The following is a 27,159-nucleotide window of genomic DNA, read 5'->3' on the forward strand; positions in this document are numbered from 1 at the left end:
CTGCGACTGTCTTGATAAAGACCTCATCTCTCTGAGATAGCCCCACACAGATGAATCTTTATCAAGCCCGTCGTAACTGAACTTCCCATGAAGAGGTACATGACCACATCCTGCCACTAACATGTCAGAGTCCCACAATATAGTCAAGTGCATCTTTACTTGTCATGAGGACCTATTCATCGTGAGCAGATGCATGAACAGTGGAGACTGTCCATGTCCTCAATGTGCTCAGTAACCTCCTGCTCCCCAACTCCATCCCGTTCCACTCCTGCACTCCACATCCCATTTCCTGCACACACTTTCTCTGTAGGATACCAAGCTTCCCTTCTCTCATCCAGCCTTCCTTCTTTGACTCGTTCGCCATTCCAGTAAGACTGCCCCTTTTGTCATCGCTAGGGAAAGCCTAAGGAACCTTATAGGCAGTGCTGGTATTGCTTCATTGCATCAACATTTCTTTTTGAGAAAAAGTGCTTGCGATTTATATTCAGAATATTTGGGATATTAATCAGTACAGTTATGAAAAGGCACATCAGCAGCACTGGTAAAGTTTGATATTCGTTGCTTGTTGTTGTTTCAATAAAAAGTGTTTATCTCACAAGTCTGTGGGTCAAGTGCATTTCTCCTAGGTCGAGTAGATAAAAATGACTCCACATGCAGGGCTAGTGGGATTTTAAAGAATGTTCAAGCCTTGTTTGGGGTTAGAGGAATAATTTAAAAGGACAACCTTTAGGTCTTTCCCACAGGACAAATGGGGTAACACCCTAAAACTCCCTTTGTTCTGTTTTTATCTCTGCCATTTGTCTTCTGTCTTACTTCTACTCGTGCTCCTCTAGCACTTCCTCACATCTATCAATCGCTCTCCTGGCTTTTGACTCCTGTCTTCTCCTTCACCATAAATGTACTCATGGCTTTGCTCTATATTATCTTTCCTCGTTAGTCACTCTGTATTCTCCTTCGCTTGCTCCTCATTCCTAATCTCTGCACCTCCTATCTGTGCTCAGTCACCTTGAGCCCTTTCTTGATTTTGCTCTTAGGCGTGTCTCACCTGCAAGCACTGTACTCTCTTCCACTATCCATTCATTCCTCTCCTTTCCTTAATCTCCTGTGGACCTGGTTAAAATCTAATTTATTGTCACTTATTTCTAACGACTCATTAACTGTCTGTTATTTTCTTCTTCTACTGATTGCATGTCTTAGTCATCTTACTGCGTGCTTTTTTGTGCCCTTTTGTTGTGTATTATGTTTAGTGCTTTCAGAAAGCACTTCATAAATATCAATAAATCCAAAATACTCATATTTTCAAGGTGGACCCTACTTCTGGGCTTTGGTGGTGTTCCGTGAGGCCTACATCGGATTTACTGTGTCTTTTTACCGCTGGGCAGGAAAATGGGATGAGGTGCAAATTAACTGTCCAATGGTTCACTCCTCAATGAGCAGAGGCCGCAAGGCGTAAGAAGACCAACGCGCTCTCTTTGCCAATAACACAGTAAAAGTGACATGTGAGGGGGAAATGCATCTTACTGTCTGGAGATAAGACAGGTGCTGCGCCATTGATGGGTTCATATCCACCTAACGTCAGTGTGCCTAAAAGCACACACTCCCCAGGCCTCTGGAAAGAACACTTGCCTAAAATCTGCTCTCAATTATAACAGATTGATACCATGTAATTGGCAGTTATCTGGTGACAGCACTCACTGCGGCACCTCTCGGTAAACGTTCCACAAACCGACGCAACACAGAGTGCTCCACATCCACAGAGTCTTAATGCCAGCCGTGCTGTCCATCATCTAAATGAAGGGGACTAAAGGAAACCAAAAGTATTCCTCTCAATGCAAGCACATTGCGACAGGGTCAGAGAAGAGCAAAGACCCTTCTTAAGCTAAGGTAGACGGCATTACTATAACCTAACCTGCCCCACAGGCGGAAAGTGGGTATTGAGAGTGAACACAGTCCCTGGCTCTCCACAGTGTGGGATGTGGTGTGAAAGCATTGGCATTACTGCCCCTTCCACGATGCCAACAACGCACGGCAGAGGTCTTCTCTCTGCCCATCAGCTGTCACCAAGTCACTGCTGCAGAATAAGGCGGAGCGGGAAATGGCAGGATCCCACCTTGCATTCACACATCCATGTCCCATTCTGCCCCATTGAAAGTGGCTTTTAGTTGCTGCAAAACCAAGTGTTTTTCTGTGAGATGCGACGTGTCTGCCTCTTTTCCTGGAAAGTCAGAGGGTGCAATCATTAATCATTTGGCTTTGCCTTCATTGTCAAGAATAATCTTCACTACTCCTAGATCTATTCTTCCTCATTGAAGCATTCACATCCACCTCTCCTAACTTGAAGAAGACATATACCCCATACTTTCTTGCATACAGTGTCTTTCATGGGGGTCTTATATGCCGGGTGACAGGGACAGGGGAATACAATGGACACAATAAACACAACATTGAGAATAGACTCCAGCAGGAAGGTGGTCACCTTGTATGTTATGTCCTGTGATGTGGAAGAGTAGGATTAGGAGAAGTGAAGATTACTGCTAAAATATTGGTGCACTTCCTGCTGAGTTTACATTGACATGAAATAATATCTTAAACCTCTGTTTCTTTCAACAGAGAGTAGAGCCATCGCTGAAACAGAGGATTTGGATGTGAACATGAGACGATGAGATATGCTGAGGAATAAGGGACGCACTGCAGAAGAAGGGCACTGCCATTCCAGTGAACCTTTACTGAAAGTACCATCCTCTTGGGAGAGCCCAATGCCCGGCACATCTATGAGGATCCATACCTAGTGAAAGGCATTTGTAATTTACTCACAGGTCCAGTCCAATCAAATAGGTGAGAGGATAGCTCAGAAGCAACAGGTTTGTCTTGGAAGCAGGAAAATGCTGAGCAACACTGGTTCGAATCCTGGCCTTGTGCTTACACCGGTCTCTGATATTAAGCGTGCAATAAAAGATTAAATAATTTAATCTCACATGGCTGAGAAACCCTATAAGTGTAAAGAGTGTAAGAAAAGTTACACACAGATCCAAAAACTGCGCAAGCATCAGAGGATCCATACTGGGGAAAATCCCTTCAAGTGTGCAGAGTGCAATAAAAGCTTCACTGATTCAACAGGGCTGAGCATTCATCATAGAGTCCATACCGGAGAAAAGCCCTACGATTGCACAGAGTGCAACAAAAGGTTCATTTGTTCCTCAGCTCTGAGCATCCACCAAAGGACCCACACTGGAGGCAAACCCCACAAGTGCACAGAGTGCAAGAGAAGCTTTAGTTCATCCTCAACCCTGAGAAGCCATGTCATGATCCACACTGGAGAGAAGCCCTATGAGTGCACAGAGTGCAAGAAAAGCTTCAGTCAATCCTCAAACCTGAGAAGCCATCTCATGCTCCACACTGGGGAGAAGCCCTACAAGTGCACAGAGTGCAAGAAAAGCTTCCATCGTTCATCAAACCTGAAAAGCCACCTCATGCTCCACACTGGAGAGAAGCCCTACAAGTGTACAGAGTGCAAAAAAAGCTTCAGTGAGTCCACACACCTGAGAAGCCATCTCCGGATCCACACTGGAGAGAAGCCCTACCAGTGTACAGAATGCAAGAAAAGCTTCAGACATTCCTCAACCCTGAGAAGCCATCTCAGGATCCACACTGGAGAAAAGCCCTATGAGTCACAGAATGCAAGAAAAGGTTCAGTCACTCCGCACACCTGAGAAGCCATCTCATGATCCACACTGGAGAGAGTCCCTACAAGTGCACCGAGTGCAAGAAAAGCTTTGGTCAATCCTCAAACCTGAAAAGCCATCTCATGATCCACACTGGGAAGAAGCCTTTCAAGTGCACAGAATGCAAGAAAAGCTTCAGACATTCCTCAACCCTGAGAAGCCATCTCAGGATCCACACTGGAGAAAAGCCCTATGAGTCACAGAATGCAAGAAAAGCTTCAGACATTCCTCAACCCTGAGAAGCCATCTCAGGATCCACACTGGAGAAAAGCCCTATGAGTCACAGAATGCAAGAAAAGCTTCAGACATTCCTCAACCCTGAGAAGCCATCTCATGATCCACACTGGAGAAAAGCCCTATGAGTGCACAGAGTGCAAGAAAAGGTTCTGTCACTCCGCACAACTGAGAAGCCATCTCATGATCCACACTGGAGAGAGTCCCTACAAGTGCACCGAGTGCAAGAAAAGCTTCAGTCATTCCACGGCTCTAAGCAGCCATCGAAGGATCCACCCTGGGGGGAAACTCTGCGAGTGATATGATATGATGTTTTATTTATAGCGCACCCATACACAAGTGTTTCAAAGCGCGACTGCACAGAGTTATATTAACTTTTGTTATGTTAAAGGTTCTTGTACCGCGCACTGTTGCCACCTGTGTGGTCTCTTGGCACTCTGGTGAATCCTCAATGCAAGGGGGTGGCAGGGTTTGTTAGATTGAGTGGGAAAAGAGCGAGAGAGCTTTGTGCTGTTGGTAGCTTCAGTTCTGAGAAACTGGACTCTGAGCATCGGTGTGTTTTCGGTTGGTAGCAGTCAAATGCTGTTGAGGTGTGATTGTTAGGTGTTGTGAAGTGGGTGTGCTTTGTGGTACCATAGCAGTATGGTTGTGTTTATTTCAGAGTTTGCGGCTGCAGAATAGTGCATTTTCAATACGGCCTGGTCCTGGAAACCTGCTTCTTAACTTACAGACGCTGCCCATAAGGTATATAACCTTATATAACCCTCAGACCTCGCATCCTTTTTGATGGAGCAGATGTATGCCCAGCGACTGCGTGCCACCCTGCTATCACACACAATACTAATCTCATCTGTGACTATAAATGATAAAACAGTGCCTATGAGATTTAGCAGAGCGATTGATAAATAACGCACCTAACAGATTGTAATGAAGAAGAAATCTAGAATCCACATGCTCGTGTCCTGTGATGTAGGTGCATTGTCTTTCAGCACCGTGTACACTTGCAAATGCGTTCGATGCTAAGATACTTATGTGTTGTGATGCAAAAGGCGCGGCAGGCTTATGGAGCCAAAGTAAAAAGAGCAAACCTGTAGCACGGTGACCATTGTATATATGAAGATTTAGCTCACAATCTAATCAGAAGCTCCTCTTTAACTGTTTCAAATGAAGTCACGGAAAACATGTTCAAACCCCATCCTAATGGTTTACTTATAACTTCATTTATTGGAATAAGCCACACTTGGAGAGTCAAAGGGCCTTCTATCCCTCCAGCAGCGCCGCACAAATATATCCTCTCATTCCTCCACTGGGCCCGCACGGAGTGTTCACCCTCATGCCCCCTGACACAAATGACCCCCATACCTCTCTCCCAATCAGTGATGCAAGACAAATGTATGGACATTTAACAAGTGAAATATATGCTTCTCCCCCCAACTGTCATGATGTTAAAGGTTGTTTTTTTATGAGTGTCTTTTATTGTATACTTTGAAGTAGTGTTTTGTTTAGAGAGCTAGTATCAATCACCTTATCCAGACCCACACGACAGTCACCTCGCGCTGACCAGCCCAGCTGATGCACGTGATGTCCACCTTCCGCCAAACAACTGTCCAATCATCTGGAGGCGGCGCCTATGGAGCTATACTGGATCGGAGGCTCCTCCAATGAAATGTAACTTTTGCACCTTATACAATTTCGTCACTAATGATGCTGTAACCCTTTTTAATGCAATGACAGTGTAATGTTGGGCAGAGCACTCTCAGAGCTTGCAGAGTCCTCTGCTTGCCCTATTTTGGTTCAGATAAACTTCACCTTTAACTTCACCCGCACTTGGTCTTGGTCTAATTCCCTCCTGGGGTGTGTCCATTATTTTCTCTCATGTGTTTTGGGGGACTTCGCACTTTCACCCTACCTGTGCAGGTGGTGGGGTTGCCTTTATTTTAGCTGAGTGGGTCCCTTCCTTTCTCATACCCATCCAGCCTTACTCTTCCTTTTGAGAGCCTGGTCTGCAAGGTGGTCATCTCTCCGTCCTCTTCTCCGACCATTGCCACTATCTACAGGCCACCTGGCTGTACCTCCCTGTTCCTCTCTGAATGGGCCTATTTTTGGCCTCACTCCTTACAACCACCTCTCAACTCCTTCTCTTGGGCGATTTCAACATCCATCTGAACTCCTCTATCATGGCATCCACTCTCTAACGTGACCTTTGCAATTCCCTCTCCCTCTGGCATCCACTCTCTTCCATGGCCTTTGCACCTCGCTCTCCCTCTCCACCCTCCCTTCTGGTCCAACCCACTCGGCTGGACACATTCTTGATGCCCTCATCCACTCTGATCTTTCACTCTCCTCCCCACTGATCAACCCTCCTTCCTGGTGAAACCACTCTCTCCTCTCACCTGAGTCCTCTTGACCCTCTGACGGCACCTCCTGCAGCCCTGCCAAACTCGTAAACAAACATCTGTCTTATAAAACGGGTGGCAGATTCTGCCTTTCACATCCACCTTCATCCCTCCCTCTCCCCCACTGCAGATTCTAACTCTGCTCTCAGCAACCGCCATCTGGCCATTACTAACATTCTGGACATTCTTGCCACTGTCGTGATGATGCACCTGAAACCTGCCTCTAAGCATAACATCTTGTACGACTCTGAACTTGCAGTCCCAAAACATAAGTGACGAGCTGCGGAAGGGAAGTTGCAGACTTCTTGCTTACCCTCTTATAAACTGGCCTGTTGCCTGCTCCAAAGATAATACAAACTTTCCATCTGCACCAAGAAACGAGCCCACATCCAGGTGTGCATGACTGGTGCATCCAACAACATGGCTGAACTCTTTAAAATCTGCATTGAACTAGCCAACCCTTCCGCAGTCTCCTCTTCACCCCTACCTTCCCAAGCCCTCTGCAACGCATTGGCCACACACTTTACTACTAAAACTCAGGACATCCTGAGCAGCTTTTGCGTCCCTCTCCCGCCCACTCCTTCACCCCCTTGCCTCCTATGGCCTGCCTTCCTCCTTTCTCGCCTTCTCCCCTATCACACCTAATGAGGTCACCAGAGTTGTCCGCTCCATTAAGGTCTCCACCAAACAAGTTTCCCCGTTCTCCACAACTATTAAGGACTATATTGGCTCACTCGCCCCTGCACTCGCTGATTTCTGCAACCACTCTTTTACCACTGGATCTTTCCCCTTCTCCCTCAAGCACTCCCTTGTGCGCCCCTCCTGAAAAAACCTTCAGCAGACCCCAATTTTGCATCCAACTACCCTATATCTATCACCTCCTTCCTTGGGAAACTTGTTGGTTGCCTCCACGACCATCAATCTGAATTCCGAGCATCCAAAGGCATGGAAACGGCCCTTCTGAACACCTGTGAAGAACTGCCCGTATCACTGGATTCCAACCCTCCCGCTGCCCACATTCTACTTGACCTCTCCTCTGCATTTGACAGAGTCAACCACGCCATCCTCATAAAACAGCTCCAAGACACCCTTGGTATCTCAGAGCGGGCACTGGACCGGCTGACCTCCTCTTCAGTGACCATCCGTTCCAGGTGTTTTGGGCACTTTCTCCTCCCCTACCCCTTTCACCACCTGTGGTGTCCCTGAGGGCTCCTCTCTCCCTGGCTCTTTAACACGTATATTGCTCCAATGGCACACTTCATCTGCACCTTCTCTCCTAACTTCCAGTGTTTTTCAAACTTCCCTCTGACCCTTTCCTGACTTCTTCCGTCATTCTGGACTGCCTTTCTGCCATCCAGTCCTGGTGCACTTCCAATGATCTCTTCCTCAATGCGAGCAAGAATGAGAGCCTTCCTATTGTGACTACTGCTTCCTCTTTCTTCCCCTCACTCTGGCCACCCTCTTTGGGCGCTCTCCCCCATCTCCTTCATCTGAAGCCGAAATCTTGGAATCATCTTCGACTACTCTCTTTCCTTCCTCCCTCACATTCAGGACATTGTCAAGAAGTCAACTTTAAACTGTTCCTTCTCAAAGGAATTCTCCCTTTTCTCACCTTCCCCACTTCCCCCAGAAGCTCGATGTCTCCAGAGCTCTGGTTCTCTCTAGGCTAGACTACTGCAAATTACTTTTCCTGAATCTATCTTCTTCATCTTTACGCCCCCTTCAGCTACTCCAGGGCAGCAAGACTTATCCCTGGCCTCAAGCCCAGGGACTGCATCTCTCCAGCTCTAAAACCTCTCCACTGGCTCCTGGTTCCTGCAAGGATCAAATTCAGATCCCTCTGCATCATCCATAAGGCTGTGTGGGGCCGGGGACCATGCTATCTACAACTTGCTCTTACTAAATACTCTCACTGTAGATCTTTGCTAAACGGAGGGCCGTAAACCAATGTCTTTCCTCAGCTGGCTCCCTCTCATGGAACAGCCTCCCCCTTCCTCTTCATCTTGAGCCGGATCTCCTCAAATTCCAGAAACACCTCAAGAATTTCCTTTCCACCCCCTCCTTCCTCCCTCTGCTAATCCCACTGTTGCTGATATTGGTGACCAGGGCCCTTATGTGTCCTTCTGGGCCATGTGTCCTTCTGGGCCCTGGCCTCCCACACTCAATCACCTTCAGCCTCAGCCCGCTCCCAGCACTTAACTTGGCACCGACTGGCCCATGCCAGTGTAGGCCTGCACTAACCTATTTATTGGCAGCTGACCTCTCCCTCACTTCCTCCACTGTGCACTTACATGTTCTGCTGACTCACGGGCACTCCCAGCACTTAGCCCTACTCCCTCTTCCCCTCTCAAATCTCTGCACTTGCACATTCTGAATGCTCACAAGGCCTAATAGGGCCGTCTTTATCCTTCAGCGTTTAATTGTTTTTTCAATACCATGTTCCCTCCCTGTTGCCCTGTGGGTGCTTTAACACACAATTTACTTGCTGTATAAGAGCCTAACAAATGCACAATAAATATATAAATGCCAGCATGACATTTATTTTCATGGTGGCAAAAATGCTGTGGGTTCCTATCAAATTCACTTGCTTGTTTATTCATTCGTTAGGCGCACCAGACCCGTGAGTAAAAGGGCGCAACAATATGGAAATGCAAAGCATACAAAGTTACGAATATACACAGGATACAGTATTTACAAGGTTGCAAAATATACAGTTTTGCATGATTACAGGATATATACAATGTACAAAATAGGGCGAAGACCGAGAATAGTTACATAAATAAACAATAGGCACTGTACAAGAGGATATAGGTGCAAAAGTGGGGCCTTCATAAAGCACTTAGGCTCCCGAGTAGATCGCAAGGTCTTCAGAGTTAGCGCAGTAGTGCACTATTAATACAGGATGACCAAGTCTCTTTGGAAGTGGACAGGTCCCCAGTGGGTAATGGGAGACTAAGGGTCAGTAGCAATGATGTGTTTTATTACGTTTTTCCTGAAATGTAGGTAAGGTTGGTCTGCTCTCAACTCCTGAGGCAGTGAGTTCCAGAATTTAGCTGCCTTTACAGTAAAGCTATTGCCCCCAATAGTGGTGAGCGTATATTTGGGTATAGTCAGACAGTTAGCATTCCCAGTTCTGGTGGGTCTGAGAGAGGTTCTTCTCTGGAATTTATCTATAAGGTAACTAGGGGCTGCGTTGTTGAGGGCTTTGTAGGTCAAGGAAAGCGTTTTTAGTTGTATTTTGTTGGATGTGGATAACCATTTATGTTGGCATCTCAGGGAAGAGATGTGAGTTTTCTTGTTTATACCTAGGGCTGCTCTTAGGGCATTATTCTGAAGTGTTTGGAGCTTTTGGATGGTAGATTTATTGGCACCACTGTATAGGGCATTGCAATAGTCAATTCTAGAGAGTATTAGAGCTCTAGCCAGGATCATGCAACTATTGTCAGAGAGGAACGGCTTACCAGCTCTGAGTAGCTTGCAGGTGTAAGCCGTGGCAGAGGTGAGGGATTTGACCTGTTTATCGAAGGACAGTGGTGTTTCCGTCAATATTAAATGAGGAGAATTCTTGGCCTAGGTTTTTGATGTTGGCCTGCGAACCCAGAATTATAAGTTCAGTCTTATCATCATTCAAACACAGGCCATGAGTGGCCATCCATGCTTGGATGATAAGGTAAACTTTGTTCACTAAACCCATGTCCGTACTGTAATCCCCAGAAAGTGGGAGGAGAATCTGAGTATCATCTGCATAGTTAGTGTAGGTGATACGCAGCTGGTCCAGATCGTCGAACAGTGGCTTAGTGAAGATATTGTAGAGGGTAGGCGAGACGCAAGACCCTTGGGGAACAGGTATTGGGTCGGCAGCTGCTGAGGGGGAGAAGACTCTCATGGTTCTCTCACTCAGGAAGGACTCGATACATTTGATGGCACCCGTGGAGAAGTGGGCTGCAGAGTCAAGGTGCCGGCATAAGACCTTATGATTGACCAAATCAAATGCGGCAGAAAGATCAAGTAGGAGCAGGAGTACTGTCCTTCCTGTGTCTCTCTGTTCGTCTATTTGGGACTTTAGGTCAATTAAGGCTGTCTCTGTTCCGTGTAGTGGACAGAAACCAGATTGTCTATTGCCTAAAGGTTTGTGCAGTTCCAGGTGTTTTTGAATTTGGATGTATGCAGCTTTATCCAATATCTTTAGTAGAAATGGGACCGTGGAGATGGGCCGTTAGTTGGTGGGAATAAGAGGATCTAGTGTCTGTTTCTTGAGGAGGGGTAGCATCCAAGATTGTTTGAGGTTAGCAGGTATGGTACATGTGGCAAATGAGGCATTTATCAGTTTAGTTATGAATGGGGAGAGTTCTCTGGCAGCATCTTTTATTAATTGTGCTGGGCAAATATCGCCTTTGCAGTTCGAGGGCTTCAGTGATAGGATAATTGTTTCTACCTCCAGGATAGACATTTTAGAAAAATGGAAGGTAGTATTGTGTGCTGATGGTGAATCGTTGGGCAAGAGGGTGTTGGGTGAGTGCTGTAAGTTCAGTACTTCTTTTTTTTTTGTTGAATTATATTCTGGAGTGTATTCATTTTTTTAGCTAAGGCATGTTGGATGTCTGTACACCAGGTTTTGTCCTTAGTACAGAGATCAGGTATAGCAATTGGGGACTCTCGTTCTTTGAGTATAGAAATGTGCACCGCGAAAGGCAAAAGGAGGGCGTGCAGGTGATTTCACCTGGTTTTTAAAAACATTTCTCTACCGGTGCATGGGTGACCTGTTAGCACCGATGTGCAAATGTAAAACGTCCCCTCTTTGCATTTGCTTTTTCAGAAGAAAATAACTGCCAGTATGTTTTCATATATATTTAAAATGCACGTTTTCCAGTGCACAATATAACACAAGTACTCACATTGCTTAATTTGGGTGCTTTGCAAAGGATCTGCTTCAGCACATCAAATCTACGTTGATCTTGTCGAGTCCAGAACATTTTGATAGTCTGGTAATTTTTCAGTTTATCCGTAAGGTTGCTGCAATGGCTGAGAAGTTCGGGATGCCCAGCCAAACATAGGAATGGCCAGTTTTCTCTTGGTTTTAGGGAGCTGTTAAGGCTTCTGCCTTCACTTTCTCTGTCTGAGGTTGGGATAGGCCATTTCCCATGAAGTAGCCGAGATACTGTACTGGTGAAAAGGTGGAGGTGCACAGCACGGCTCTGCCAGGCTGTAAGTGAAATGGAGAACACAACAGTTAAATGTAGAGAAAACCTACCTCCACAGTCCCTCTCTCCCCCTTTTGCAGAGAAATACATGGACAATCTTACCATCTCACACAGAGGCCCAGAGAAGAATGAAGCTAATGGACAGCAGAGTGTGTCTGGGGTTTGGTTTTAGAAGGGGTGCAGAGGAGAACTTGAAAGACTTGTGTATAGGTGCATTATAAATGCCATATATAACGGGGAGTGTGGGGAGAGGCTGGCCCAGGAAACAAGGTTTATATATGTCGCGGATGCAGAGGTCTAACCCAGGGTATTTTGCGGCAGGATATATAGATGCACAAAGAGATTGATACATGGGACGAGTAGGTGGATTCCGAGTATGTTGTGAGAAGGGAATGGAATGTGAAATGGAGTCAGAGAAGGTGACGAGGTATGAGGGTGGGCTGTAGGCCCAACGAGCAGGAGTTCCACCATGCTGAAGCTGACATCATGGTTTCCTGAAAGTGTGAAAAGCAGGTCCTTGGTGAAGAAGCTCGGCAGTGTTTATTCAGTTCCAGACCAACCCCCCCTTTCCCTTGAGGCCCCAGCGTGAAGTTATCCGGGCAAAGACAAAGGTATCAGCCTGGCGCAATAGCATGAATTCGACTCAGATGCAAGGCCCCGTGTAGCTGGTAATGGAATGGAAGTCTGGAAGATTGGAGTAGGGATGTGTTCTTAGAAGATTATATTCAGGAGAGCTGGGGTGCGAGGATCTGGCACGTTGATGGCTGCACAGAGATTAGAACAGGCTGCAGCCCTCCAAAAGCAAAAGAAATGAGAAATTCAGAATTAAGAGTGGTGCCCATGTACATCATTTGGCGGCACCTGGGTTCCCAGAGAATTAAGGAGGAAGATTTGCTAAGTAGGTACTGTGTTCTGAGATGGGAGCAGCAAGAGATGATGACATGGTCAGCAAGCTTCTTGTGTGTGCCAGAGTGTCTCCTACAAATGGAGGTCCAGTGTATTATCTAAACCGGCTTGGCCACGCTGTTAAAACTGTGATCAGTTTCTAGAAGAGGGGTGCACATCATGTGATGGTCAAGAGTGTTTTTATTAGAGACACATGTTATTCTCCTGGTAACCAATCACTTTCTGAGTTTCAGAACTGATGATTTAGCATACCATGTATGTACAGGAATGTGCTTACATAATGTTTGACCAATAGGGCAATGGTCTATAGTGGATGATTAGAATTGTATATAGGTGGTAGCCAATGAAGGTGTAACCTTAGTGATGTTAATGAGAGCTTATCTCTCTATAAAAGATGTAACACACTGGATTTAGATGAGTTCCATTTCAGTTCCACAGGACCATCTGATACTTTTGCATGCAATAAAACTTGTTTTCTTTGCAAAGATGTGTGCACCGTTTTCTTGATGTATAAACACCTTACAAATGCCCAATTATATAAATAAATAAAATGTGTTAAAATAAAGATGTTGGATATAGGCCTTTCTGTCCCTATCATGTAAGGGAGCTGGGGGAGGCCCCTGGGTACTCATTTTCTGACAAAGGGCACAAGCACTGGCACCATTCTTTATATCAGCCTATGTTCTTGGCCAATACAATTGGTTCAGGATTTAGGCTTGGGTGCTGGCTGTTCCTAGATGCCCACCTGTCAATGGCTTTATGACTTTTAGTTACCACTATTTGTGATATAGGAATATCGTCAGGTCCAACATCTCCCCTCTATAACAAGCCAGATTTTAAGAAAAAAGGTCTGCCCTTTTCACTTCCTTCTTCCTCGGGTAATACCTAAATAAAATGTTCTGCCAGTAAGGGATCATTTCTTTGGCCAAAAACTAGGTCAGGAATAACCTCAGAGTCGTCTTCTGCTATAGGGATGGATTTTACTGCTGTTCTAAGGAAAGACTCTATGTTCGCTTCTCTAAGACCTTTAGTTCCTCTCCCAGTTTCGTCACAACCCTTGATTTCTTGGGGTTTAGGAAATAGATCCTTCACCAAAATCCCTTGGCCTATTCACTCCCCTGCTTAAATTTTTATAGGGTTTTTCCAATTATTGTGTATCATCACTTTTACATCACCTCTATAATCAGGGTCTAAGACAACAGCCAATATGCCTGAGCTATAGAGGACTTGGAGGCCAATCTGATATAAGAACCTGGAGATTGAATAAGGACCACGTTGGTTGGTATCAGAGCTCAGTCGGCAGGTTGAAATAAATCTCCCCTACTACAATATAAATCCTATAGATTGTTCAGTGGCAATGGTAGGATTGGAGGCTCCCTTACTAAGTTTCTCAGACTTAAGGGCCCCCCAATTTTTGTCAACTGAATCTGATCCCACTACTGACACCATATGTGAGGGTGAGAAATGAGAGGCGGACACAAAGCTGTAATGTTTTCAAGATCAGACATCTTTATTAATATAAAGGTGTTGGATAAAGGCCTTTCTGACTCAATCCTAAAGAAAGTTTCCCTGCCTAGGAAACTAAAACTAAAGATCAGTCATGTCTTGTCATCAAAATTATGCAAACTGTCCTTGTGTCCAAAACGTATCTGACCTCACACTAGAAATTGGTGTCAGGTAAGTGTCTCTGTTTTAGATTTAGCAAAAAGGGTGTGAAAATCCAATCTGAAAATTCAACAAACAATCCTTGAACCCAGGGGGTGGTTCCCTTCCCCTGGTATATTTCAGGTAGGATAGTGAAAGTGTTCTTTTCAAACAATGATTCCTTAAGAGTAGCAGAAATGTCTCGTTCACACATGACTTTCTTCGGAATGGCAAAAAGTGTCTCTTTATTAGGGTGGCAAAAGTGTCTCTTTTACACAATGGGCCTCAATACGACCCTGCCGCTAATGGGTTAACGGCGCCATTAACCCATTAGCGCCTATTTACGTTAAGGTCGGGTCCCGCAAAGGGACCTTGGTGCTAAGTACGGTGCCGCAACTAGCGGCACCGTACTTACCGCCTTCCCCATTCCCATTGAGCCCTATGGGGCAAAAATGGGAATGGGCAAGGGCCATGGAGGAATGGGGAATTACCGCCCCGCCAACCTTGTAATGGGGTGGTAATTCCCCCTTTCTCAATGGCGCACTCCGGCATAGACCATGGTGCTAAAAGCGCCATGGTTTAGTGCCGGAGTCGTAATGCGGCCCAATAACTTCTTAGAGCGATCTCATGGTGTAGCAATCTCCTGGTGTATTCCCCCACCACAAATCCTTCAGTAGATTCTTTAGATCCCTTGGTGTACTCTCCTGCCGGGTATCTTTTCACAATGGTCCTCAATACGACCCAGGCGTAGGACCATGGTGCTATTAGCACCATGGTCCATGCCGGAGTCCGCCATGGAGAAAGGGGGAATTACCACCCCATCACAAGGTTGGTGGGGCAGTAATTCCCCCTTCCTCCATGGCCCTTCCCCATTCCCATTTTTGCCCCATAGGGCTCAATGGGAATGGGGAAGGCGCAAAGTACGGTGCCGCAAATTTCGGCACCATACTTAGCACCAAGGTCCCTTTGCGGGTCCCTACTTTAACGGCTGGTAAAACCAGCCGTTAAGGTCGGGTCCCGCAGAGGGACCTCGTAATTAGGCGCTAATGGGTTAACGATGCCGCAGCCTTTTATGGTGCCGTTAACCCATTAGCGCCTGGGTCGTAATGAGGCCCAATGTCTCTTTCTTTCATGTGTTTCATATGGATTACCTTGTATGATCCCCTGCCAGGAACCCCCTTCTGGGTTTTATAGATGCCTGGTATACTCTCCTGCCAGGTTTCTTTCTCCAAAAGTCTCTCTGTGTGATGTTCTTTTTTTTACCAGGACTTTTTACACTGTTCTCTTTCTCTCTAACTGTCATGATGCCTACCTCCAAGGAGCCAGGCCCAGCCCAGCAACCCCAGAGGCAGACATCATTTTCCCCAAGGACGTCTCAGCGGGCCCAAGTTGGGGCCTTTTGGACACAGTCCTTGCGCCTCCGGCGCCAGGCTCATTTTGGACCCCAGTCCTGGCGCCTTAGGCGCCAGGCTCATAAAGCAAGTCATGTGTTTAAGTGTTTTAATGTGCACTTACCTGGAGCAGACCGTGCTGCTACATCCAGGCCCTCTTGAGGCCTGAATGGGACTACTTGGTCTTTTGGACTACTTAACCACTCGGGTGTGGCCTGAGGAAGGATACATACCTGAGTGGAAGGATACATACCTGGAACTACTTTACAGGCTATTTAAACCACACCCGAAGAGCAGCACATGCTTCGCGTTGTTCTGCATCTAGCACCTGGACGCTCACCATGTTTGCTCCTGCATTCTGACTTCTGCCACGACTGCCAGCATCCTGGATCACCTGCAAAGGAAGAGAAAGAGAGAATAGAAGAAGGAAAAGTCTTTACCTGCAAGATCCGCATCCCGGAGTCATCTCGCCGACGATCCTGCAAAGGAAGACATTTATTTTAAGAGCACATCGCATCGATCGCTGCAGCGCTGCATTCCACTCACCTTCACTGGGTGCCTCCATGTTCAGCAGCGATCACCCGCATTCGCAAGCCACGTTGCCACGCCTAGGGAGAAAAAGACAAGAACAAAAGGTGAGAGAGAGAAGGGAATGAGGAAAGCTAAACCTCCATGTTAAGACTTACCTGTTGGGTCATTCCCTCTTCATTTCGGGTCCGTGCCGCATCCAGGCATTTCCGGACCCCGGCCCCAAAGGGGAAAAAGACATTAGCGTTAATGAGCGAATGAAAAGACATTACCAACAAAACGCTCGTCAAGACTTACCTGATTTCTACAGGGATTGCACCTCGCATCTCGGGTCGGTGCCTTTTCCCCGGCATTCCGGACCCCGGCCCCTAAGGGGAAAAATACATTAGCATTAGCATATTGATGCAAGGACAAAAGGGGAATCTTTCAAGGAACTTACCTGGAAGCCAAGCAAGTTTGGTTCTCATCAATCCAAGAATCCAGTGAAGTAAGTGGATACCAACGCGCCCCTGCATCAGAAGCAGGAAGGAGAGCTTGCCCTTCAAGACCCTAAGGTGAGAGGCCATGGGAATCACAGAAGGGTTTCGAGGAGGGTGAGAGGGGGAAGGGGGAGGCTGGTAGCATACCCCGCAGACAGTTAATCCCCTATTCTCGCCTACAGAAGGATACTTTTGCAAGCCGGACAAGCAGGATTTGGGAGTCCGGTCCAATCCGTCTTCTGAGCCCCGCGCATCACCTTAGAAGAGGTCACCGCAGCACGTACCAGGCCAGCGCCTCCGTGGGAGTCAGGTGAGCATAACAGAACGCGAAGACTACCCACAATTTCCCACCCGGGCGCTATGGAAACTTCAGAGACAGACCAGCTGGCCCAGCTTTTGGGGGAATTAAGGGCAGAGGTACACTCAGCGCGCCAAGAGACTAATGTTCTCAAAAGAGAACTCATTCTCTCCAAGGAACGAACTGATGACCTGGCCAAACGATTGCTACAGAGTCATGCTGGACAAATTCCTTTACCTAGTTCCGGGGGAATTTCCACTTCGTTGGGTTCGAGTAACCCTGTTCAGATCAATCTGCCTGGATCCATGCCTTTAGCACCGCCTGAACGTTTTGCGGGGGATCCAAAGAAATACGCCATTTTTATGAACCAATGTTGCTTACATTTTATATGCAGACCAGGAGCCTTCCCTGATGATCGGACCAAAGTGGCCTTCGTGTTATCATACCTAAGTGGCTGTGCTGCCGATTGGTCAGTTCCCTTGGTGAACCAGAACGATCCAATTCTCCAGGATTTTCAGGGCTTTCAGGCCAACATGGAAAGGTTGTTCGCTCGACACTCGCAGGGACAGGCCCTTGACAACGAACTGCTATCTCTACGACAAGGTAGTCAATATCTTTTGTCTTATATAGCCTCCTTTAACAGACTGGTGGTGGAAACCGGATGGCCTGAAAATAAAAGGATCACTTTATTTCACCGGGATCTGCGCGGAGAGCTAAAAGACATTCTGGCCCAAGTAGTGAATCCACCCCAAGGCTGCGCAGAATATATTGACTTTGTGGTACAACTGGATCACAGACTTCAGAATAGGAAAGCAGATCGGTCCAAGTTTGAAACCCGAGTACCGATCAGAACCCTCGTAAACCCCAGGAATACCGAAGTTTCAGAACCTATGCAAATAGGGGGAGTTAAGGGGCCATTAACCCAGAAGGAACGTGAGAGAAGGCGGCAAAAGCAACTATGCCTCTATTGCGGAGCTTCCGGTCACTTTCTTCGTGATTGTCCAGTAAAACCACCTAGGAAGGTGGTTGGTGCCTTTGACAACAACTTAATGGAATCTGTTTCGGGAAACGACCTGGCTCGACAAGCGTAGAGGTCCGCTTGCCGAGCTTGAAAACAAACTCTCTGACCTCGCATTTTGTCTTGCCAATGGTGCTCGTGGATCCAAAAAAGCCCCAACGGTTGCATGCCATCAAAGCATACGTCGACAGCGGAGCTATCGGAAACTTCTTGGACTGCGAATTGGCCTCCAGGATGAACCTTCCTCTCCATCCAAAAATAAACCAGGATGTCATTACTACGGTTGATGGTACCGAAATAGCCCCTGGGCCGGTAACGCATTCCACCACAGAAGTGACACTTGTGAGTCAGGATGGACATCGGGAGGCAATAGTGTTTGATATAATCAAGGCTCCACAATTTCAAGTAATCCTCGGAATTCCTTGGTTAGAAACACATAATCCTCGAATAGACTGGCGAGCAAAGAGAATAACTTTTCCAGATTGTGGTCCCACTTGTTATCCTAGAAATCCCGCTATTGGTTTAGCCACAGTAACCTCCGCCACTGTTCAACTACCAGCAGAATACCTTGAATACCAGGACGTTTTTCAGAAAGAACAGGCTAACACGCTACCCCCCCATCGTTCTTACGATTGCCAGATCGATTTAGTTCCCAATGCTCAACCGCCGTGTAGTAGAATTTACGCTCTCACTGAACCTGAAAACCAGAGTTTGCGTCAGTATTTGGATCAGTACCTTGCCAATGGCTTTATTCGCCCATCAAAGTCCCCGGTCTCTTCCGCTTTGTTCTTCGTGCCTAAGAAAGAAGGAGACCTTAGAACTTGTATTGACTACCGCGCTCTAAATCAGATAACGATAAAGAATTGTTATCCCCTGCCTCTGATCCCTGAACCTCTTGATCAAGTAAAAGATGCTCGAATATACACCAAGTTAGATCTCCGGGGAGCTTATCACCTAGTGCGAATAAAAGAAGGTGACGAGTGGAAGACAGCTTTCTGCACCAAATATGGGCTCTACGAATATCAGGTTATGCCCTTCGGTTTGTGCAATGCGCCTGCAGCTTTTCAATTCTTCATGAACAATGTTCTTCGAGAACTTATCGATGTTTGTGTCATCGTATACATCGACGACATCCTGGTGTACTCGTCTTCTGAGTCAGATCATCGAAAACATGTTCGAGCAGTTCTAGAGAAATTGCGCCAGCACAAACTATTTGCCAAGCTTGAAAAATGTGTCTTTCATACCACTGAAGTTGAATTCCTCGGATTTATTCTAACTCCTAAAGGAATTCGAATGGATTCACGAAAGGTAGACGCCATCCTCAAATGGCCCTCTCCCGGTTCAGTGAAAGGGGTTCAGAATATGCTTGGCTTTGCCAACTTCTATCGAAGATTCATCCCGGAGTTTTCACGAATAGTCCAACCCATTACTGCTCTTTTACGTAAGAATAAACGTTTTGAATGGACTCCAGAGGCCGAACAAGCCTTTCAAGACCTAAAGACCAAATTCCCTTCCGCACCTGTGTTGAAGCACCCGCGTCCTGATCTCCCGTATATTGTTGAAACTGACGCATCCAGTTTAGCCATGGGAGCTGTCCTGTCGCAAAGGGATCAGAAAACTAACCAGCTACACCCTGTAGCCTTTTGGTCCAGGAATTTCTCAACTCCTGAAATTAATTATGCAATTACCGACAAAGAGTTACTGGCCATTAAATCTGCTTTTAAGGCTTGGCGTCATTACCTCCTCGGTGCAAGACACACCATCACCGTGATTACGGATCACAGAAATTTGCAGTATTTAAAGACGGCCAAAGCCCAATCTTCATGACAACTCCGATGGGCTGTATTCTTTGCAGAATTTGATTTTGTAATTACCTATCGCACTGGCTGCAAGAATGGCAAAGCGGACGCCTTATCCCGGATTGGCATGGAAGAACCCAATTCATGTTTAGAACCTGTGCCGATAATACCTGAACAAAGAATTTTAGGTTTGACCTCATTGCAAACCATTGAGGACGTTGAAACTCGAGTCAAACTACTTTTTGACCCTTCAGCCTTACTGGAATGGACTCAAAAGGGTCCCCACTTCACCGTTAAGGATAACTTACCTTACTTCCAAGAGCGGTTATTTCTGCCAAGTAAGGAATTGCAAGAACTAGTTATTGCTCATTATCATGAATCGTTAATGGAAGGACACCCTGGTATCGTTAAAACGGAGGAAAAGATCAAACGCCAATTCTGGTGGCCTTCTTGGAGAAAAGACATAAAGTCTTTTGTGATGTCTTGCGGAGTTTGCGCCCAAAACAAAGGTCAAAGGAACAGGCCAGCCGGCCTACTTCAATCCTTGGATATTCCACCGGCACCTTGGCACACCTTGTCTATGGACTTCATTACGGATCTGCCTCCTTGTGGGGGTTACAAAACTATCCTAGTAATCGTGGATCTGTTCTCCAAAATGGCCCACTTTATCCCTCTAAAAGGATTGCCTTCAGCTTCCATCCTGGCCAAGGAATTCCTGGAGAATATAGTTCGAATACATGGTTTCCCTTCCATACTAGTCTCAGATCGTGGAAGTCAATTCATTTCCCATTTTTGGAGGAAGTGTTGCCAACTGGCACAAATAGATGTGCGATTATCCACCAGCCACCACCCCCAGACCGACGGACAAACCGAGAGGACAAATCAGACTCTCGAGCAATATCTGCGGTGCATGTTGCACCAATCCGAGTACAATTGGAAAGACATTCTTTGGATCGCAGAATATGCATACAACAATTCTATGCATTCTGGAACCGGTCAAACTCCTTTTTATACTTTGTATGGTCACCATCCTCGAACCTCTGACCTAGATCCACCTCTGACCCTGGAAATGCCTGCAGTGAATCATCTGCATTCCACAATAACCCGAGCCTTCAAAGAAGCTACAACTCATTTACAGCAAGCCAAGAAAATGTACAAAGAAAACGCTGATTTGCACCGAAGTAAAACACCTCCTTACCAAGTAGGAGACCAGGTTTGGCTAGCAACTAGACATTTATCTCTCAAGGGCCCACGAACTTTCAATCCCAGATTCATTGGGCCTTATCCCATCAAAGCTATAATCAACCCAGTGGCCTTTAAACTGGATTTACCTTCCAACATGCGTATTCATCCCGTTTTTCACGCATCACTTTTGAAACCGGTACAACCAGGAACCCGACTCTCCAAGCCTCCAGATCCTATTCAAATTGATGGGGAATTAGAATTCGAAGTAAAAGACCTTTTAGACTCCAAAATGTTAAAGTCAAAACTCTTCTATCTTGTTGACTGGAAGGGTTATGGACCTCAGGAGAGATTGTGGGAGCCTAGTAACCATATTCACGCACCTCGATTAATACAAAGGTTCCACCGTAGATTCCCGAACAAGCCAAAACCCCCGGAGGAAACAACCTTGGGAGGGGCCTTGTGGGGGGGTACTGTCATGATGCCTACCTCCAAGGAGCCAGGCCCAGCCCAGCAACCCCAGAGGCAGACATCGTTTTCCCCAAGGACGTCTCAGCGGGCCCAAGTTGGGGCCTTTTGGACGCAGTCCTGGCGCCTCCGGCGCCAGGCTCATTTTGGACCCCAGTCCTGGCGCCTTAGGCGCCAGGCTCATAAAGCAAGTCATGTGTTTAAGTGTTTTAATGTGCACTTACCTGGAGCAGACCGTGCTGCTACATCCAGGCCCTCTTGAGGCCTGAATGGGACTACTTGGTCTTTTGGACTACTTAACCACTCGGGTGTGGCCTGAGGAAGGATACGTACCTGAGTGGAAGGATACATACCTGGAACTACTTTACAGGCTATTTAAACCACACCGAAGAGCAGCACATGCTTCCCGTTGTTCTGCATCTAGCAGCTGGACGCTCACCGTGTTTGCTCCTGCATTCTGACTTCTGCCACGCCTGCCAGCATCCTGGATCACCTGCAAAGGAAGAGAAAGAGAGAATAGAAGAAGGAAAAGTCTTTACCTGCAAGATCCGCATCCCGGAGTCATCTCGCCGACGATCCTGCAAAGGAAGACATTTATTTTAAAAGCACATCGCATCGATCGCTGCAGCGCTGCATTCCACTCACCTTCACTGGGTGCCTCCATGTTCAGCAGCGATCACCCGGATTCGCAGCCACGTTCCCACGCCTAGGGAGAAAAAGGCAAGAACAAAAGGTGAGAGAGAGAAGGGAATGAGGAAAGCTAAACCTCCATGTTAAGACTTACCTGTTGGGTCATTCCCTCTTCATTTCGGGTCCGCGCCGCATCCAGGCATTTCCGGACCCTGGCCCCTAAGGGGAAAAAGACCTTAGCGTTAATGAGCGAATGAAAAGACATTACCAACAAAACGCTCGTCAAGACTTACCTGATTTCTACAGGGATTGCACCTCGCATCTCGGGTCGGTGCCTTTTCCCCGGCATTCCGGACCCCGGCCCCTAAGGGGAAAAAGACATTAGCATTAGCATATTGATGCAAGGACAAAAGGGGAATCTTTCAAGGAACTTACCTGGAAGCCAAGCAAGTTTGGTTCTCATCAATCCAACAATCCAGTGAAGTAACTGGATACCAACGCGCCCCTGCATCAGAAGCAGGAAGGAGAGCTTGCCCTTCAAGACCCTAAGGTGAGAGGCCACGGGAATCACAGAAGGGTTTCGAGGAGGGTGAGAGGGGAAAGGGGGAGGCTGGTAGCATACCCCGCAGACAGTTAATCCCCTATTCTCGCCTACAGAAGGATAATTTTGCAAGCCGGACAAGCAGGATTTGGGAGTCCGGTCCAATCCGTCTTCTGAGCCCCGCGCATCACCTTAGAAGAGGTCACCGCAGCATGAACCAGGCCAGCGCCTCCGTGGGAATCAGGTGAGCGTAACACTAACTCTTTATGCTGTTCACTGTTTTTGTCTGTTAACCTCTTCATTGGTATTCATTTGCTTATGGCAATGCTTGTTCCAATTTTTATCAAATTGCCATTTCATATATGGAGACTTGTACAGATTTTGCCTTCAACTTCTTCATTAATGTTCATCTGCTGGTGATAGTATTTACTCTGCGACATAGAAGTACTGCTCTGAACCTTTCTTATTTATACAACGGAGCGTATGGCCTGTTGTTCAAGGCATATTGCGGAAAAGGATGTTGGAGTTACCAAACTTTACAACTATCCAGGTGATCCAGCAAGAGGTAGGGCTTGTCTCGTTAAAGGCAATGGTAGATTGGAAAAGTCCACCACCTTCGATTCTTGGCATTCTAAAAAAAGAAAGGACGAGCAAACGAGATGGCACACCGAGGAAATGGGAATTGTAATGTAGAGCATTGTTGGAAAAAGTTTGTTTAAACACTGAAGGATAAGGACGGCCCTACTAGTTGTAATGTTTTGAGAGGTTACTAATTAACTTGATTGTTTTATCCAATATTTTTAAATGGTTTGTTATAAACCAAAATGTAATAAAAGATATATTTTTTTTTAAATTGCATTTTCTCCAATATTCCCCATATTGACTTCTCTTAAATGGGGATTTGTGTACATTCTGTCTTTCTAATTTACTCGGTTGGTCGTTAAAATAAGTGTTCAATTGATCATGTGTCTCTCGGCACGCCGTGAGGTCCTGTCAGACTTCGGCTCCACCTCCCCCTTCTCCTCACCTGAATCTTCTGAAACAGAGTCCTTTACCGTGTCCCGAGTTCGGGGACGTTCTTTCTTCTTAGTAGAGATAAGATCCTTAGGTGTTCTACCCTTCTTATCGTGCAAGTAAGGTCTGGCCCCTCCGGAGGCCACCTTGGCAGTTATGGAAACCTGCCGTGGGGTACTCCGAGTGGGCCAGCCTTGGTCCCCAAGGGAAAAAGCTGGAACGGCAGAAAAAACCCTTGAATAAAGATCTGCAGGCGAGATGAGGAGTGGTTCCAAAAGGTAACTATATGGCAGGTTCCCCCAGGCTGAATGAATGAAGATGCAGGATACCGGTCAGAGAAACAAAGGCTATCTCTAACGTCAGGAAACTGTTAAGGACCGGGGGATCCAAATGCTCCGGACACAGAAACTGAGAGGAGCCGTGAACGGGGAAAAAGGTATACAGGAAGGTAAAGCGAGGAGGTGAGCGCGAAAGGGTTCGCGGGCAAAGAAAAGGTAAACAGGAAGGTAAAGCAAGGAGTGGAGCGCGAAAGGGTTCGCGGGCGGAGAACAGGTAAACAGGAAGGTAAAGCGAGGAGCAGAGCGCGAAAGGGTTCGTGGGCGGAGAAAAGGTAAACAGGAAGGTAAAACGAGGAGCGGAGTGCGAAAGGGTTCGCGAGCGGAGAAAAGGTAAACAGGAAGGCAAAGCAAGGAGCGGAGTGCAAAAGGTATCGCGAGCAGGAAAGGCAGAACACAGGTAAAGAGGAAAGGAACTGCAAGTACGTAAGCAAGGCAAAAATAAGTAGAGTACCTAAAGTAAGAACTTCGAGCACGAAATACACACAGAGCTAACACAGAGTGGACAGAAGGGGAGAGGGGCACGGAAAGAAACACCAGCTCACAATGAAGCCAAGAACAAGAAGGAAAAAAACTAGCGAAGAAAGTTGCGAGCAACTCGGAGCATTGATAGAAGTGAAATCAATACACAGATACAACGCGCCGAGCTGGGGGCGGAGCCTATACTTATAGTGGAGGCAGCCATGATGGGTGAGGACTAGAGCGTCCAGTGATCCCACAGCTTCCACCCTCGATTCCTGATGGTATACCCCCTCTTCCTTGGGGGTCCCCCCGTATTGCCTGGGCGAAAACGATGGAACCTCTTCACAAGATGAGGAGCATTTATGTGGTAGTCTGGCTCCCAGGTTCTCTCCAGGGATAACCCTTCCAATGTACCAGGTACTGTAGCCTGCCCTTGCGCCACCGGGAATCGATCAAACAAGCCACTTCGTACTCGTCCGGGGCAGGATCCACCTTGGGGAGTCCTTTATGTACAGCCCTCTGAAATGGGTCTTCCTTGTACACTTTGAGAAGGGAGACATGAAAGACAGGGTGTATTCTCTTGAGGGAATCCGGGAGTTTGAGTTTGAAAGCCACCGGATTGATCTGTTGGGCGATGGGAAAGGATCCTAGAAATCTAGAGGAAAACTTCCCCTTGTGAATCCATCTGGGAAGAAATCTGGTTGACAGCCATACCAATTGGCCCACCTTCCAGTCGGGGTTGGTGCGTCTGCTCCTGTCTGCCCACTTCTTCTGGGAACCCTGGCTGGCTAGATGAGCCTTCTTGGCCGTCTCCTGTACCTCGTGCAGATCTCTGAGAGCCTCATCTAAGGCCGGAACGTTGGTAAATCGTGTATTAACCCAGGGTAGATGGTGTGGGTTGAATCCGTAAGTACAAAAGAACGGACTCATCTGTATGGTGGTATGAATAGCATTGTTATAGGCAAACTCGGCCTGGGAGAGAAAGTCAAACCACCTCTCTTGCTGTGGACTACAGAAGCACCTTAGGTACTGTTCTAAGCTGGCATTGAGTTCTCCGTCTGGCCATTGCTTTGGGGGTGATAGCCCGAGGAGAGAGCCCTATGGATTCCCAGAACATGACAGAGAGTGGCCCAGAACTTTGAGGTAAACTGGGAACCACGATCAGATACTATAGTCCTAGGCAAACCATGCAGGCGGACTATGTCATGAAGGAAGACGGTAGCTGTCTCTGAAGCCGAAGGCAGTTGTCGAAAGGCTGAAAAGTGTGCCAACTTGCTATAGGAGTCACAAGTGACCATGATTACCGTCATACCAGAAGACAACGGGAGATCCACAATGTAATCCATTGTAATGTGTTCCCAGGGGCGTTCAGCTAGAGAAGGCTGTTGCAACAAACCAATTGGCCTACCCGTCTCTACTTGTTAGCGGCACAAACAGAACAAGTAGAGACGTACTGCTTCACATCCCTTCTGAGCGTTGGCCACCAAAAACCCCTGCTCAATAGGTCGTATGTCTTTCTTATGCCAGGATGACCTGTCAAGGGTAAGTCATGGCACCAGGAAAGAACCATTCTTTGAAGCTTCTTGGTGGGAACATAAAGCGCCTCTTCATGGTAATACAATCCATCCTTCCCTGGGGTGATAGCAGGTGGGAGCTCTGGGCAGCTCTGATACAGGGGTATAAGCTCCTTGAGAAAAGTGGTCGTGGAAGCTAGAATCCTGAGCTTGAGAAATACTAAGTCATGTCCTTGGTATAATCCCGACACTTCCCCCTTACTTCGGGACACGGCGTCAGCCTTCTTGTTTTCAGTACCAGGGATGTACGTTATCTCAAAGTCATACTGTAGAAAGAAATAAGCCCATCAGGCATGACGGGCATTGGTGCATTCCATCTGCTGGAGTACCCTGAGATTCCTGTGATCAGTACGAATCAAGAAGCTATGAGCAGCTCCCTGTAGGAGATGACGCCATTCCTGACAGGCTAATTTGATGGCTAATAGCTCTCTTTCCAATACGGAGTAGTTCCGTTCACTGCAAGTTAAGGTCTTGGAAAAATAAGCTACAGGATGCTCAAGACCGTCTTCAGATTCTTGGAGAAGTATGGCTCCCACTGCTCCAATGGATGCATCGGTTTCCATGATAAACCGCCTTGTCTGGTCAGGTTGGATTAGGATGGGAGCCGTGGAGAATCTTTCCTTAAGGAGTTGGAAATCCTTCTGAGGTTCTCCTTCAAAAGAAAACTGTACCCCCTTCTTAAGTAGAGAGGTAAGGTGGAGCACAGTTTGTGAGAAGTTGGGGATAAAGCGCCGATAAAAGTTGGCTAAACCCAGAAAGCTCTGTAGCTCCCTTATGTTTCCGGGTTCCTTCCAATCATGAATGGCCTTTACCTTTCTTGGGTCCATTTCGATACCTTCTTGAGAAAGGATGAATCCAAGGTAGGACACAGAAGTAGCTTCAAACTGACATTTTTCGGGCTTGACCAACAACCGATGGTCAAGGAGTCTTTTCAACACCTTCTTGACCTGAGATCTGTGTTCGGCAAGAGATTTGGAATAGACGAGGATGTCGTCTAAGTAGACCACCACATATAGGTATAACATGTCAGCAAACACCTTGTCCATATACCTCTGGAAAACCGCTGGGGCATTCACAAGACAGAATGGCATGACCCTATATTCGTACAAGCCAAACGGAGTGCGAAAAGCGGTCTTCCATTCGTCCCCCTCCTTGATCCTAAGGAGGTGATAGGCCCCTCTTAGATCCAACTTGGTGAAATACCCGGCCCCTTGAACCGCCTCCAGGATGTCTTGTATAAGGGGCATGGGGTACCTATCCCTTATGGTGATCTTATTGAGTCCTCTGAAGTCTATGCATGGGCGCAACTCTTCCGAATCCTTCTTGGGGATATAAAA

The 27,159-nt window shown here is 46.9% G+C and overlaps 1 pseudogene; it reads left to right on the forward strand.

Moving 5' to 3' along the window:
* LOC138563375 (zinc finger protein 91-like) overlaps positions 1-27,159 on the forward strand; it is a 252,131-nt pseudogene that overhangs the window by 50,272 nt on the left and 174,700 nt on the right.

The sequence above is a fragment of the Ambystoma mexicanum genome, chromosome 1q (assembly GCF_040938575.1).
Source record: "Ambystoma mexicanum isolate Mex_15411 chromosome 1q, UKY_AmexF1_1, whole genome shotgun sequence".
Taxonomy (NCBI): domain Eukaryota; kingdom Metazoa; phylum Chordata; class Amphibia; order Caudata; family Ambystomatidae; genus Ambystoma; species Ambystoma mexicanum.